The sequence below is a fragment of the Dermacentor silvarum genome, chromosome 4 (assembly GCF_013339745.2).
Source record: "Dermacentor silvarum isolate Dsil-2018 chromosome 4, BIME_Dsil_1.4, whole genome shotgun sequence".
Lineage (NCBI taxonomy): Eukaryota > Metazoa > Arthropoda > Arachnida > Ixodida > Ixodidae > Dermacentor > Dermacentor silvarum.
The window spans coordinates 230,478,669-230,496,024 of record NC_051157.2 but is presented as its reverse complement, the minus strand read 5'-3'; the positions used below and the strand labels follow the sequence as shown (position 1 = coordinate 230,496,024).

The window sequence follows — 17,356 nt, the reverse complement described above, 5'->3', positions numbered from 1 at the left end:
TCGTTCACCTCGATCGGGACGCGGCGCGTTGATGGGAACCCTCGTAGCCCATCTCGCGTTATGGGCATCGACGGTAGACATGGCCGGCTTCCCCGCAGTGATAGCAGAGCGGGCGGTGGTCGGGGGCGCGCCAAATGTCCGTCTTCCTCTGGTAGCTGCGCTGGGCGACGGGCGGGCGTGCTGGTGGCGGCGGCGGTGACGACGGAACTGCGGCTTACGGGGCCCTGGGCGCGAGCGCGGAGGGGGCCTTGACAATGGGCGACAGCGGCGTAGGTCAGCGCTTCCGGCTGGGGTTGCGGCGATTGTGGCTGCACTCGGGAACTCCAAGTGAGCGCTGAACTTCGTCTTTGACGACGTCGGCGATGATGCCAGTGAGGCTGCGACCTGGGAAAGAGCTTATGCAGCTCTTCGCGAACGACCGCTCTGATGGTCTCGCGCAGGTCGTCGGCGCCTAGCGCTGAGCGTCAGCGTAGTTGGTCAGGGCACGGCGGTTGTATTGCCTGACGCGCATTTCAAGCGTCTTCTCGATCGTTGTAGCCTCGGAAAGAATTCGGCGACAGTCTGTGCGGGTTGCGCATCAATCCGGCGAATTTGTCTTGACACCCCGCATCAAGAACGAACTTTCTTTTCTTCAGACATGTTGGGGTCGGCGTGGCGGAAGAGGCGAGTCATCTCCTCCGTGAAGATCGCGATGTTCTCGTTCGGCATTGCACTCTGGTTTCTAAGAGAACCTCTGCCCTCTCTTTTCGTACGACACATCGTGAAGGTCCTCACGAAGTTTTCACGAAAGAGGTCCCACGTAGCCCAGGGTGTCTCTCTGTTCTCAAACCAGGTCGAGCAGCGTCATCCAACGAAAAATAGACATGGCGTAGCGTGTCGTCGTCGCTCCATTTGTTGAACGTCGCGGTCCGCTCGTATGTCTCCAGCCAGGTTTCAGGGTCTCCAGCCGATGATCCACGGAGGTCGGGGGCTCCCGAGTTGTTGCAGCAGGATGGGGACGCTGGGGCTGCCATTGAGGTCGTTGACTTGGCCTTGATCGCTGTGGTCTTCTCGGAGAAGTCCGGACTCCGGCAGAAGTCCTTGCTGCCTACGGCTAGCTCGCTGGTCCTTGGTGACGTTGGCGTTGTCCTCCGGTTTTCGGCTTGGATCGCTCGCGGCTTTGCGGGGCGTTCGCTGCATGCACGCACTAGCACCTCCACCAGATGTCACCTAGTAGTGACGCTGAAGAAAACAGTCGTAAAACTGTGTACGACGAAACTGGTAGTTTATTGGGCGAACCTGTGCCCACAAATCAAGGTACACTCAAAGCACAACGATAGCGGCGAACACAGTCGGCGATCGTCGAAAATCTGATCAGCGGCGAAACGCGTCGGCTTTTATACCTGAGTCATCGAAGGTTCTAGATTAATTCCTGATGCCCGCGTGTCTTCCAGAAAGTTCTAGACAATTCGCGTCAGTCATGCAATCAGATAACAGAAGCGTCGGTGAAAACAGGCAATGGAAGAATCATCGATAACGTTCTAGAAACTTCCGATACAGGCGCGTCCTGCGCCGAGCGATAACGTTTAACATTTGTTAGCCGGTGGAAAGTGGCCACCGGTGAAAGACAAACATGTATACGTGTCAATATCGGTGGGTGGATGTCACGTTCACTTCCCGCTCATAGAAATTCGATCGTTGCTGCAGCATCTTCTCCATACTTACAGCTTCAGATAAAATTCGGCGACAGTCTTCGGAGGGCTCCGCACAAGACCAGCGAAGAGCTGCTCCTTCACTCCTCGCATCAGGTGACGCAAACTTCTTGTCCTCGGTCATTCCCGAGTCTGCTCGTCTGAAGAGGCGCGTCATATCTTCGACGAACGTGGTAACACTTTCGTTGGCAAGCTGAACGCGGACCTGGATTGCTCGTTCAGCTCGTTCGCCGGCGATCAGCACTGGCGTAGGCGTCTAGTAAACTGACGGCAGAACTCAGGCCACGATGTCAGTTGCTGCTCACGGTTTTGGAACCATGTGAGCGCGCGTCTTCCAGGCAAAGTAGACGCTCGGAAGTCGGCCATCCAGTCTTCGACGTCTTCGAAGGCATTGCCATGGAACGACTTTGGAACCCGTGGGATTTTGAAGCGTGTACCAGTTCGTCACCTGCGGCGCCTTCCATACCGGTTGAGATGGTCTGAAGCGCTGCGGGGTATTCAGGAGGCAGTCCCCGGATCCTGCGGCTGGCCCGGTGGATCGGCGTATCGATTGGCATGGGGGTAGTGGTTCCACTGCCAGAAGGGGTCTGCGAACATGGGTGAGGAATACCCCGCACCTCCACCACTTTGTCACGTGCCTTGTGAGAGAACGGGCGACGCGACGTTTATTGAGGGTAGCGGCTCCTGAAAAGCAGGGCGCTGGGGGCTGGCTATCGAGCGGGCGGAGAAGCACGCGCACTTTCTTCTTGTCCGTGCCTGCCTCTTAGCACTGTACCCACTACTGCTGGTGGCAGTATATACATACTAATTTCGCACTAACGAAATTTTTAGTGTGTCCCGTGAATTTCATTATAGGGGGACTCGACTGTACAAGATTGAGCGCTCTGACAGTAAGCGTTCCGTTGCATTAAAGAAGAAAATAAGTACCACAGAAATTGTGCCTCTAAAGTATGAAGGCACTTCGCTTCCTTTTCAAAAGAAATGCAGAATGTGCTATCATTAGAAAAAATTTTTGCAGGGCAGGCCATGTCTAGATTATTGTGGATCAAACGCTCTGACCAGTGATTTTGCTAAACCTGCCGACTACAGTAACGAGAGAAGACTATGCTGCAATGATGAAATAATTGGGAGATGTGCACAGCCATGAAAGGCGCGCTTATTCGCGTGAAGATGCACATGTGCACAGACCACCTACACCACAATATGCAAGAGATCGCAAGGCTCTCATCTTCCTGGAACACGCCGATTCTCCTAGCCGGTTGCGAGTATCATGTCACTTACAGCCTACCTGCCAACCTGTGAACTTAAAATTCAGTAAAATTCCTGCAAGCATGACATAAATGGGGGCAGACAGCAAGCATTTTTTTTTCTATGTTTGCTCTAAGCAGACACTTTTGTGGGATACATACGCACTTTATTAACGATGATTTACCTTTAGACGCAGCACACAAGCAGCAGCAAACAGCAGACCCACAAGCAGTACATTGTTTTTATATAGCAACTTTGCTGTAGCCGATTTGATTTGTTTCAGGAACTTGTCTGAATAAAATTGTTGCCCTTCTAGGGGCAAATGGAATCCTGGGCTACCACAAGAGGGCGGCAATGTGCCATTACAATTTTTAATACGCTTCTGTGTGCTTACAACCTTGCACCGCTCCACCTTTCAGCATTTTTCGTAAAACTGGACAACATTCATAAAGTAGTAGAACGACCTCAAATACGCAAACCTTACAAAGAATTTGCGAGAGTTGGCAAGTATGTTTACAGGAATAAAACATAATTGCCGTTCTCATGGGGATTTTACTAAATACAGTGTAGACCGCTTATAATGTAAGTCGCCGGAGTCGCGAATATCCGCACTATAAGCGGTACCGCACTATAACCAAAGCAACAATTTTCAAGGCCCGCACATATGCAAAACATGTGCACCGAGCCGCCACGCGTATGCGACAGTCGAGGAATGCGGCTAGAATGTTTGCATTCAATTTACAGTCGAATCTCGTTAATTCGAACCAACTCACATGGCGGCGCCTCCGACCGGCATTGCTCCGACACCGCCATGGAGTAAAAGCTTACGGAGAGACCCCTTAATGTCGCGCGCGAACAAAAAAAAATGCGGCGAAAATTTCACCTTCTCTCAAATGGCAAGGTCACCGATTCTGCGTTGCGCTGGAACATGCGTGTACGTGCCGACGTCTCAGCCACGCTACCGTAGCCACGCGTAGAAAATGTCAGTGAACCCTTCGTTCTCCTTTATGCTTCGTCTACTTTCTAGTCACGTGTTGACCTTGCACGCTGTGGCTACGGCGCAGAGGGAAGCAGCGGCGCTGTCCCAGGCCGGCCAACGAAACTGCTTACGCCAGTAAACGCCCGCTTCCCGATAACGGCAGAAAACGAAACTTCGGGGAGCTGGCGCCGGGCCGGCTGGAGCGGCGGCGCCTGCACGACAGCGGGCGCACACGGTGACAGTCGAAAGTGAGGGAAGCTACGAGGGAGGGCGAGGGGAGCCACCGAAGCGGCGGAGTTGCCGAGGCAAAATCCGCTTCCCTGCCGCCCTCCTCCCTCACATTCCACGGTCTCCTGCGTGCGCCCTTTGCCGTGCTGTGCCGGCACCGCCCGCTCCCTGAAGTTTCGTCTACTGCCGTTATCGTGAAGCGAGCGTTGGCCGGCTTGGGAGTTTCGTGGCCCTCGCTCGCTATGCACGCCGTGATATTTCACGACTCGCACTCAAGATTCCGGTTTCAGCCTCACTGGCTGTTCGTTCGCACCACGTGCCCTTCTCCTCCACTTCGTCTCTCTTTCTTCCTCGAGCACTCCTTGGGGCGCCCGTTTGAGGGGAGCGTTCGCTGTCTTCCGCTGACTTGCATACTCCCAGGCAGTCGCACTGTAACCGGTATTTTGTTTCACGCAACTGCACTATAAGCGATACGTGTATACATAGAGTGCTATGGGAAAATTAATGGGAGTCTGAAAAGACCGCACTATATCTGGTCCTGCACTATAAGCGGTTACGTTATAAGTGGTCTATACTGTATAAAAGCAAAAGTAACGGACTGGTTCATCACATCAGGTGTGTTGATGCAAAAAAACATCTTTTCCCCCGCATTCACAATTTCATACCTGCCAGCCTGAGAACCTCAAAATTCTGGAGATTTGCGAGCTAAGGAGGAAGGGGAGGAAAGAAGGGGGGGGGGGGGGGATCACGGCAATGACAAAGAAACACATTTTACTATCTTTTTTTCTTGGGCTAAGGCAACATCTGAAACAGCTCTGAATGACTGCCAGTACAGTTATTAGATGTCTTAGTGCTCGTACTGTGGCCGACAAATGGCACGCTCGTGTGTATAATTAAAGAACATGCACTATTTCCTGTGAACATGCTCTGCCGTATAACACAGCTGTACTGCGGAAAGGCTTAACTTATGGTTCCAGCCATTATGCAATGCATATTAGGTGTTTGCCTCGCATGCACTCCCCTACGCATGACTCGATCTGAAGCAAACCAAGCTAGGTGTACACTGTCTACACACATACGGCTGAGATTTACAACAGACTTCGGCTACAATGCAGCTGTGCTGCATGACTTTTATCACTGTTTTTCAGGAGATTCAAGGTTGTGTCCATACAATCGGAAGGACTGGTCGAAATTCAGGAGTCTCCCGGACAGATGGGGAGAGTTATGCACACTCATTCTTCCAGTCAACAAGATCCAACCTACCTTGATTTGAGCACACAGCAAGCATTCATGAGGGCCATTGCACTGCCCACATTCTGGTTGGGCGCAGTCGTCTGGCACCCCTGCACAAGACAGCAGCTAGTTGTTGCGAGAATGTTGCCGTGAGGTCACTCAAACCTTTCTTGTGTAATTTGCGCATTCAGACAACATAAGAAGCTGTTGTTGCCCCGATTCAGTCTACATAAATTCATAAGTGGTGTCCACATGGAATACTTATTCTGGGGGTCCACAATGCCAGGACCCACAATGCACCAGAAGTGCACCTGGACAGAGATGGAGCCTTACAAAATCATCTACTCAGGTTACACTTCCCTTCCAACGGGGAGGCCTCTCTCATGTGAACACAAGCCACAGCAACGGCAATCCATATTATGCAGTAATACAAACACAAGCTTTTGCATCGTTAGTAGAACACCCCCTCACTGACTAACGTCAAAACTTCACATTTTGTTTTTGGTGAGCTTTTAAATGCTTGTCTGTATTAAGCGATGTTTTGCGAATTTTTCAACAATTAAATTATCATAAAAGACCACACTACATGAACTTCGTGTGATGTCTTTGAGATCACTAGCTTTCAATGTAATGACCTGATCTCATCTTATACATGAGGTTGTGCAACTATTTCATGGTTTGCTCAGAGCTTCGTGCACATAAAATGGGATGAGGATGTGTGCATGAACCAGTGCAGATTAAGCAAATCGGTTTATTTTATTCACTTATTGCTTGTATTAGGTAGAAAGACACATAATATATGTACAATACTCCGACAATTGCAATAGGTGCAAGAACACCTATAGTTGTTTCTACTCCAATTATATGTCAATCTATCATCGTAAATTCATTGTATGGCAAGATTAGTCTCATTTAGCCTGTAATTTCTACTATCATATTGTTCTCAGAATGTTACAAATAGAGAGAAGTGTTTAAGGTATCAAGGATAATGAACTATGGTGTTAGTTCACACAAATCTTATCCAGACTGAGGAACACACATACTCAAAAGTGCTGAGTTATTTACGCACAGGAAATCACATAAAGGATTGAATTCAGTTGCAAAGGTAAAACAAGCCTGCTCAAAAATAAAAGTACGGCAGAGCTCATCTCGCGATAACTATGGTGTGAACATGGCAAACCTTGCAAGTGTAGAGGCCTGCAGCAGACAGGAAAGTCGCAGAATGGGGCACACCTCAAGGCACGTGATAGCGGGGCTTCCTTTCGGTGTCCTGCACAGACAGCAGATCTGTGTTTCCAGCACGCAATCGTTGCTGACATAGTAATAGACAGGCCCTTCGCAAACCATACAGCACTTGCTGAGAAGAATAAGAAATGTATCTTTCCAGAATGCGTGCAGAACGTCGAGCAGTGGACTTTCTGGAAGTTCTCAGTCTTTACCTTTGATCTACTTTTATACAGTGGGATGGCGGCCATATCTGCAAAAACAGGGAATATGTATAGGAATCCTGTACCACCCTCATTCTCAGTGATTTGTCTTTAGCACAACTTTACAAGGGCCTTAGGTGCCGCCTTGCCAAATTAAATGTAATTAAGGCTTTTAGGTACATAGATGACTTCTTAATATTCCTTTACTGCAGCTAGACTCATTTGAATCACTAGCCAATAACACACTAACCTTCGTACGTGCAGGCTTAGCACCACTAGAAACAGCCCACGAGATGCCGTCAGGTAACAGTATTAGATTCCTTGACACTAGACTTTTATTTCAGGACGAACAGGTTTACTCGAAGTACGAACCACACGGGAATAAGCCACTGCTTCTGTACGACTCTCCTCATTCAAAACTAGTTGAGAGGGGCATTGCAGAATCGTGTCTTTATATCGCATTGTGTAAGTCTTGTCCTGAACTAACGGCTGCTATCTTCAATGAACAAACCCTCCCTCTGACTGCTCCTGGGTACCCCACTCATGTCGGTGTCGTCGAAGGCATCCAAAATGAAAGTCGTCAAAACTGCCCGATGCCTTGCGGGCTTCTGCTGGTAAGCAGAAGTTTGCGGTGATTCCGTACATTCACGGCTTGTCACATCGACTAAAAAAACATTGAGCAATAGGTGGTTCAAGTTGTTTTATCTGCTCCTGACAAGCTTCAAAAAATACGCAGAATGACCAATCCTGGCACCTCGCACAAGCTTGGGTGCAATAATAAACACAAGGACAAGTTCGTCAAATGTGCAGAATCGATTGTGTATAGTATACTGATTTTTTATGGCGAGACTTGTATAGGTCAAAGTTGGAGGTGCGTAAATGATCGCCTCCATGAACATTGTAGAAATGTGAGGAACAAGAGTGGAGGGTTTCCTGATGTGCACTGTAGGAAGTGTGAATCTAGTGATGATCCTAGTGCTTTTTCCTGTTCCGGTCAAAGCGCAGACTCGAGTGTGAAATCGAGCTGTGTGCCAATCGATCAAGAATGCACCATCGTCACGAGAAGCAGCTGCCAACTCACACGTGAAATTATCGAGGCAGAGATGATTAATAGTTTAGGGGAGAACTGTGTGTCAAAGCCATTGATTCCTTTATCTTTGAAGTAATTACGATACTTGAGTCGTCACTGATTGTTTTGCTAGCTGCACTTGCATGATGTTCGGCCATGAAGTGCCTTTATATTACACTTTGCGGGTCTCAATAAATTGTTGCAAGTTAGCACTCATGTGTCTCCCATCTTTCACTATCCTCGTCTGGTTGTGCGCTTAAGGTTATTAAAGCGAAGCTTTATATTGTTACGGAGCAGTGGGGCATGGTGTGTCCATAAACAAAGAAGACGATTTGGCAAGGAGAGCACGAGGCTGGTTTGGGCAGCCATCTTGTGTATCCAGCGTTGCTGCAATTTGTAAATATGTGTAAATACACCTTCGCATGACCATTTCTGCCCCATGGCATTTTGGTGGAGGTGCTGGGTCTTCCCAAGAGACCACGGAGCTCCTCAGGGGTCGTCGCCTCGGTATTAACATCATGACAGAGGACGCGGGACCCCTGCGCCAGCGGTGACAACCCCAACCATTGTCTTGGCATATCCAAAAGACTCGGGAACGTTCCGCGGAACCGATAATGTCGACGTGGAAGACTGAATCGCCATGTATGAGCGTGTGACTACCCACAACAGCTGGGATGCAACTGTAATGCAGGCAAACTTGATGTTCTACTTGCAAGGCACAGCGAGGATGTAGTTTGACAACCACGAAGATGAGCTTACGGACTGGGAAACGTGTAAGCAGAACCTGAAGGACTTGTTTGGCCATCCACTCGGGCGGAAGAATGCCGTTAAGAAAGAACTAGCGACTCGTGCGCAAACGTCGACGGAATCGTACATCGCTTATATCCAGGACGTGCTTGCTCTGTGCCGCAAGGCTGACAGTGACATGTGCGAATTGAGCAAGGTCAGACACGTTTTGAAGGGCATTGCTGACGATGCTTTCAATCTGTTAATGAGTAGGAATTGCACGACAGTCGGCGATATTATCAAGGAGTGCCAACACTTTGAGCAAGCAAAGAGCCACGCGCTCTCCTTGAATCGTCTTCTTGTTCATGGACACACCATGCCCCACTGCTCCACAACAATATGTCTAGGCGAAATCACCTGTGTGCAAAAAATTATCATCATCAGCATTGGCTCGAGCGTCGTCTTCCGCAGCTGGCTCGTTCGCGCCCCTCGGGTTGCGCTCGTGCTCACGCGCTCGTGCCACTGCTCCCGCATTCGTTGCCGTCATCTTCTTCCACAGTTGGCTGCAATGCCGCTCATCATTCCAGCGTAGCACTTCGCTTCTCTTCTGTCGTCATAATGGAGAGGGCGCGTTTACGGTGGTATGAGCCATTCATTGTCTTACGTGACGGACAGAATTAATTTTCAAGCAATTTAATTTTGAAGAATTGCAAACGGCAATGCGACAATGGCGGACTGCGAGCATACTGTCAGTGACGTCGTTCTCTCCGTTGCAGCCAAACGTGTGTAACCTCATAATTGAGAAATACTTTATTGAACCCTCGGGATTAACCCAGTGATAAACACCGGGGCCGCACGTTTCAACTTCGCTGGTTAACCATCTTCACGGAGTGGAAGGGCCAATGAATTTTCTTGTCATGTCTTACCAACACACCCAAACAGCCACATTATTCAGCACTATTCAGTTAAGGTACAAGGGAGGCTGATCAGAATGGAATTGAACACGAGTTTTGGACGAAACAGAGTTCAGGAGCCGTTTTCCCAAAGTCAACATGGAGCCATTGAACACCCATATGTGGGGATAATTGGGGCAGCACAAAGCTGTGCTCCCCAATTAAAACTTTGCAGTGAGTACTATCTGTTGTACACAAAACCTGTAACTACTAGATCCCCAATTAAATTTCAGCATCCATGTAGCTGCAGTTAAGCTCACACAATATTGGGGTTTGTGAACAGACTTTCAAAAGGACCTAGAGCAACAGCTCTGAGGCTTCATGTTCAAATGATGCCTATTGTCCGTGAGCTGTGTTCCTCGATGTGAAAACATCACCAAGCTGCATTTCCTTCCGGAGTGTTTTTCAAAGGTGTGCCACCTATTCTGTTCTTGACCAAGAGAGCTCTGCCCAGCCAATCCCCTGAGCATGCACAGCTTCGGTTTAGCTGCTGCCTGGCTTCCTATGTATGCAAAGACAGGACTATGGATCTCCAGCCCTCATTCAGTTTCTACTGGCAGCAGTTGACCTTTGATGCCCTCTGCCAGCCACATCACAGAAGCTGCAGGACAAGGGTGAAATTCAGGTACTGTGTGCACAATTGTGCACCCAAAGATAAAGTATCAAAAGCAAAAGTGCTGATGAAAATAATCATATTGCTACATGCATATTGCGTGTTTCTTCTGGACGAGGCGCGCGGGCGCCTAGATGAAGAAGATGAACTGCTCGGGGCTCTCGAGCTATCGGCTGATCTGGCCAGCGCTGCAGCTATCTTTCGTAAATATACTTGTAAATAGTCTCTTGTACTTAATCCTTCGTTCGCGTAACATTTTGGTGGCGCGTGCCGTTCCCCGTCCTCGCCACAGAGCTCCGCAGCGGCCGCACCGTCCAGCTTTCCGCTATGGCTCCCGGTGACGACACCTCGTCTGCTGCTACTACTGCAACTCCAACCACAACGTACGTCACGGTTGCCACTCCCCGCGATCCTGGCATATTCTCCGGCCAAGATAATGTCGACGTTGATGACTGGCTAAGCATGTATGAGCTTGTTAGCCGCAACAACCACTGGGACCCTACCATAATGCTAGCTAATGTCCTCTTCTACTTGGGCGGAACACCTCGTGCCTGGTTCCGGACACACGAGGAGGAGATCTCTAGCTGGGACGCTTTCAAGGAGAAGCTCCGCGACCTCTTTAGAAATCCAACCGGTCGGCAGCAGGCTGCAAGAAAAGAGCTTGCTACTCGAGTGCAGTCTTCCACTGAATCGTATGTCTCGGTACACAGGCCCATATCGAGTGCTGCGTGCCGTGACTCCAGTTACGTATGAAATCGCCCCAGTCAGTACCAGTGCCTCGTCTGCCCCGCCTTCCACAGACGTTGTGCATGTAGCACGCCTAAACCCGTACTACCCTCCTGTTCCCACTGATATTTAGACGCACCGAGACGGTGCTTCTGCCGCCGGGGATTATGCTACATGCATATTGCGTGTTTCTTCTGGACGATGCGCGCGGGCGCCTAGACGAAGAAGACGAACTGCTCGGGGCTCTCGAGCTATCGGCTGATCTGGCCAGCACTGCAGCTATCTTTTGTAAATATACTTGTAAATAGTCTCTTGTACTTAATCCTTCGTTCGCGTAACAATATTGTTACGTGTGGAAGGACACAGACGAAAGAGGCTATTTACAGGCTATTTACACTGGAGCCAGATAGCCAGGCCCACACTCGCTCGCACCAAGAGCACAGACACACTTCATCGTCTTTCTCGCGGCGGCTCGTCTCTTGAACATCTTTCGATATCGTAATAATATTTAAGACGTGTCGCATACATGTTGAAACATTTCTGATTTGACATGTGCTGCAAGCTTGAAAAATATGCGTAAAGTGCCTTAATGAGTTAAGGCAGATGGCTGCATGCTAGCTTACGGTGTCAAAGTGCTGTCATGTTCATTCCTTTCATTGTTTTTCACTGTGTTTTTAAAACATCAGACATTTTTCAAGTGGCTGGATTGATTCTTTACAAGTATGCTAGACATGAAATAGTTCCTTTTCTCGTATCTGACGTTCCTGTAAAAAGTTCTCCCATGGAGTCCACATTCTGTAAACATGACAAAACTCCCTGAGGAACTGAATACAGTTGAACCCTGTTATAAGAGGTACGGATATAACGAACAATCGGGTATAATGGACACTATTCGCCCACATGGTTGGCCGCCCTCTCTCTTCCATTATTTGATCTCTTTTGTAAGAGACACCGGATATAGAAGGCAATTGGTTGTAAAGGATAAGTTGTCCGTGAATTTTGGTCAATAACCTCACTTATAACTGACATTCTAACCTTACATGTGGTGCCGTCGACCACTGATTGCAGTTACATCCGTTGTGGAAGCAAAAGGAAGCGACAGACGTGCGCATAGTGGATCAGTCGGCAAAAAAAAAAAAAACGATTAAAGGCTACTGCAATGGGAATACTTCACAGAGAAGCACTTCAAGCTTACCGCCAAGGGTAGGTAGCCCGCAACTACACGCCACAGTAATCCGACCACAAAATACAACGACACGCAAGCACGCTCTCGGTGCGCAAGCAAGGAATCGGTTGTGACAAAACCGAAGGCCAGCGGCGCTTGGTCCTGTTACCACCAGATTGAGCGGGTCCGCTTTAAATATAGTATGTGGGCACCAGGTCTCAACGTCTGTCTGGTTTTTCCTCACCCAGAAGTACGAGCGCGAACTGTGCGTGCAGGCACTTGAGCGGGCAAACTCTCGGAATTGCTCGGACACAACAAAACTTTAAGCCGCTGGCATGACGGCGGCTGTGCGCGGAAAGACCGGAAAGGGTTGAAGAAACGGGAGTCCCGAGGGGAGCGAAGTTGCGGGGAGATGCGTGAAAAAAAGCTATGACCTCCAAGATATGCGCGGCGGCATGCGTAAATCTCGGAGGTCAAGGAGGAGCGAATTTTGCTTTCCCACCCGCCTAATAGATGGCGGTAATTACCTCTGCCACCGAAGCGGTGGAGATTCCGAGGCCGGCTTGAGCGAGCTAAGAATCACCAGAAAGCGAGACAATAGCCAAGTCAAAACCAAAACGAGCCGGTTGTCGTTATGGATGACAACAGTCCGAGCTACAAATCTCAAAGGCTATGCTTTTAGAAATCATCTATTTTACCCATCATTTTCACCATTTATACATTCCCGTATAATGTTTTATTTAGTTTCAGTTATAATTTCTTAGTTTTGCTTAGGCTTCACCAGGCAAGCCCGCAGGTGACCCGATCAACCCTGTCCACAGTGTATAGCCAAATTGCCTTCACCCTACTGAAAAAAAAACAAATTACGGGGTTTTACAGTGCCAAAACCACGATCTGATTATGAGGCACGCCGTAGTGGGGGACTCCGGATATTTGGACCAACTGGGTTTCTTTAACGTGCACCTAAATCTAAGTACACGGGTGTTTTCGCATTTCGTCCCCATAGAAATGCAGCTGCCGTGGCCGGGATTCGATCCTGCGACCTCGTGCTCAGCAGCCCAACACCATAGCCACTGAGCAACCACGGCGGGTCTTCACCCTACTGTTCCAATTTTCTTTCTCCACATGCTGTTGTCTGATCCATGTGCAACTGATTTTCATGTGCTTCGTCAACGCAGACAGCCATTATTCACTGTCGTTGCCAGGCTGTCACCGCCTCAGTATGGCGAACAGCTCCATCAAGCGCCGTACTTTCCTGACTCGCAAAAAAGTTGGACATCACTGCAGATGTAAAGTGCAGGAACGAAGCAAGCAGGCGCCGCCAGGAAATTTGTGTTGTCTAGAAAGACGATCGGCAGGATTTGGACCTAACGAGAAAAGCTGTTAAAAGAAGCGCCAACCAGAGCAAGCAGATCGAAACTGCGTAAGTCATCCCATCCTGCCTTAGAAGAAGCGCTTCTGTGGATACACGATGCGCGGAGCAAGAACATACCGCTCAGCGGACCCTTGGTTCAAGCCAGAGCCAGGCAGCTTGCATTTGGCCTTGGCATAGAGATTGAGGACAGTCAAGGAGGGTTCGACCACTTCAATGAACATCTTGCTGTTACAGAAGACCTCTGTGATGAGAATATAATCAGGATGGTGCAGGAAAATGAGAATTAGTGAAGACAGTGCCACAGATGTGTCTGACAATGAAAGTGATTGTGAAGCACCAATGACTTCCGGGGAGGTAATGACAGTACTTGGCCAAGTTCGTCAACGCATACAGCTTTGGACCAGTGACCGTGAAGGAACTTTTGGCCTTGTCACTATGCTGGAAGAAGCTGTGCTGAAGAACACTGTCAATGCAGCCATGAAGCAAGCCAAGCTTGAAAACTATTTCACCAGTAATGTAGTGTAACAACAAATGTCAAATAATAAGCCTTTTTTTCAACAGGTTATAGCCTTCTGTGCTTCTTTTAATTGTATGGTGCCAATATCGAAATAAGGGCTGGTTAAAAAATGAGAACTTGGCACCCTGCTTATAAGAGACCTCATATAAGAGACATACAATGCTCCCCGGTACGTGTCTCTTATGAAGGGGTTCAACTATACTCAAGTCATTCTACAGTTCTTTGTTTTTCATAATTCTGAAGATGTAGTGAAACTAAACTTTGAATGGATAGAAAATACTAGCACCTGAAGGGGCTACAACAATCTTCCAATGAAAAACACAGCTACTCTAGAGCAACCCACCGTTGTCTGAGGACGTTATTTCAGGCCCTTGGCAAGATGTGAGATCAAGTTTTCAGGCCATAAGGCCTTGCTTGACTTTTTAAAAAGTGCTGGTCTGGACCGTAGGCTTTTGGCAGACCTAATTGCTTGTTATGTTTTACATTCTTCTGTCATCACCCATCATGCTCCTCTTTCTTCCCCTTTCCCCAACGCAGAGTAGCTGGCTGGAGGCCAGTGTTGTACACGTTCCTCTAAAACAGGAACGAAAGCTCGTTCCTCATTCCTTCCCAATATTGAAACGAGTTCCTATTACAAGTTCCTTTAATGCGAAAGGAACGCGTTTCAGTTACACTTCGAACATTGGAACGTGTTACATTAACGTTACATTTTCTGGTTCTTTAATTAAAATATAGTGTCGGAAAACCCTCAGGCGAAATAAAATGAGCAATTTAAAACTCGCATCGAACTATGTATATTATACGAATTTGAACATCGCCGGCAGCAGATTATCTCGAAATAAAAAGAATCCAAAGAAACGCTCCTATAATAATTTTTTCAGGGAGCACCGGACATACTCTAGACATGTCTAACTGCAACTTTGATGCTCGTCTATTACAAGTGCAACCATATGGCACTTTCCACTTCGGTTTTCAAATGCGCAGTCAGGATACTGTGCTTCAGGTGTGTAATAGAAAGTTACTCACATGCGCCAATATAATTAAATTTCTTGCAGAAGAAACCTCATCGAAAGAAACAATACATAGGCGTTTAATGAATGCTAATTCAATATTGCAGTATGAGTGGGAAAAAGAAATGTCCATATTACATATTCGCAACTTAGTTAAGTCCCTTGTTTGAACTCGGCAAGAGTTGCATCTCGATGTTGGTGCCTGAAAGATGAACCCGTTTTTCAAGCGAAGCTTGTATTGACTCACAAGTGTTGGTGGTGGTGGTGTCATGCTAAAACCCTATCGAAAACATGTCGAAAACTTGCGTCTCATTCCCTTGGTATATACCAAAATTGGCATGGAAGGGTACGAATGTATGACTAACATAACTGATAGGTCATGACATCAATAACATCACATGCTCGTCAGTTACGTCACGATTAACGATAATAAAATCACATGTGGCTTATACCCACATTGGATATGTGCGTATGAGCCAGGGACAAGAAAGGAAGGAAGGAAAGAAAGAAAGGAAGAAACAACGAATGAAATCACGTGGGGCTCATACCGGGGCCGCACATTTCAGCTGCGCTCCCAGAGTAGAGCTGGTGCGGGGAAAGAAAGCTGCGCGGGCGCCAGATCACATGACGTGCTCGACCAATCAGGGTCGTTTGGTGTGTCCCGGGGAGGGAAAGGAAAGGAGCTTGGCGCGCGCTCTACTGGGTTTCTCTCGCCTCAGGTCAGTTTCAGCGTCTGGATGGGAGGGCCGCGCATGGTTCGTTCCGCCGAGGAGCCAGGCTGTGTTTGAGCGATGGAGCCGCGAACTGGCTCGGGAAAGGGCTCGTCGTCGATGTGCCGATTTTAGCGAGAGGGCTTCCGAAGCCCAGGCGCAACGTCAGCGAAGAGCCGCAGACCGCGAGTTGCAGAAGCGCAGAGCCGCCGACCCTGAGTTTAGGGCGAACGAAGTAGAATGCATGTGACAGCGTGGTCTTGCCACAAGCTTCGCTTACCCCCATTTTCTCGACAGGGGAAGGGCTGGTGATTGTTTCGTCAGCACTTCGTTGGCAATATTGAAGAGCTGTTCCACCGAAGCGCTTGAGGGTTATGCCGTGTTGTACTTGAGGTAAAGTTGGTTCAATCCCTCGAAGTTCTTCATCTGCAACAGCGGGTAGTCAACTGGTATTAGCAAGTACCACGACAGCTCATCCTGTGCCTAAGCTGGAAGAGTTCGGTGCCCGTGAGGACTGGAAACTTTCCATTCGCCGCTAAGTCCCTCAGGTGGCGCTGCGATCCTGACGTTATGGTTCCTTTGCAGCAGGCCGGCATGGAGGAAAGAAACTACAGGAGGGAGCATCGTGTGACAATCTTGAAGTCTAGTAATAAAAAAATACAACGGAGAACTCACGAAAAAAAAAATGCCCCACAGTCATGTGACAGGCAAGCGGTAGTTCTTGGCGCCTCACGTGGTCACTCATCCACCGTGCGTGATGTGCTGCGTACGTGCGTGCATCTGTTCAATGCCGCAGAACATTTACAGAAGGAATGCCGTTCCCTCTGCCGTTCCTTCATAAACGTAACGACTTACCCTTATAGTTCCGACCCTTTATGGAATGGTGGCGTTCCTCCATTCCTCCCAAAAGGATCTAGTTCCAGGAACGCCATTCGTTGGAACGCCGTTCCGTACAACACTGCTGGAGGCCGACCTCTCTGCATTTCGCACCATTAAACTTTTTTCTCTCGTGAAACACATAGTGGAAATCTTTCGTACACCTTTCCTTTCTTGCAGCACAGCAGTAGGGGCTCCCGTCACATCAAAGAAACTGACCAGCGCCAAAGTTCCTTTGAAGGTGTGCTCGCTTCTATTACAGTGTGCATGCAGCCCATGTTGTAGTCTTGCAAAAACACTGCTATGCCCATAGAGACATTTTCTATAAAAATATGCATTATGTCATTTCACTACAAGTCAGTCACAACATCAGACACACATGACAAGTTGTCTGTTCAAACACTAAAAATTATAAGCCCCCTTGAACCAGATCAGGGTTCGTACAGGTTTACAAGTAAAAAATTCAAGGATATTCCAGGACTTTCCAGGACCTGTCACAGGTTTTTCAAGGACTCAAAGCAGCATCCAAAGTAGGATTTCTTTACTCTAACATTTCCAAAAATGACTATTTTAATTGCACTTGCAATAAATAAATGTATATCACAATTATAATAAAAATGTCTAGCCTTGATAACTTCTCAAGATCACAACACAAAATGAACGCTTACAACAGCGGCTGAGATTTCTCCAGTATAGGGTGGGTAAAGTTCACCAAAAATATTCAAACCAAAGAGAAATAAATGTATATCCCAATGATCTTAACATCTAGCCTTGATCACTTTGTAAGTTCACAATACCAAAAAAAAAAAA

General features: G+C 48.2%; 1 protein-coding gene across 1 annotated transcript in view; it reads right to left on the bottom strand.

The window, feature by feature from the left end:
- Nucleotides 1–17,356, bottom strand: part of LOC119451039 (zinc finger protein 800-like) — a 120,447-nt gene that overhangs the window by 70,004 nt on the left and 33,087 nt on the right. Inside the window, 1 exon segment of the mRNA XM_049666404.1 lies at nucleotides 6,560–6,649. The gene's annotated coding sequence lies outside the window, so the exon portion shown is untranslated.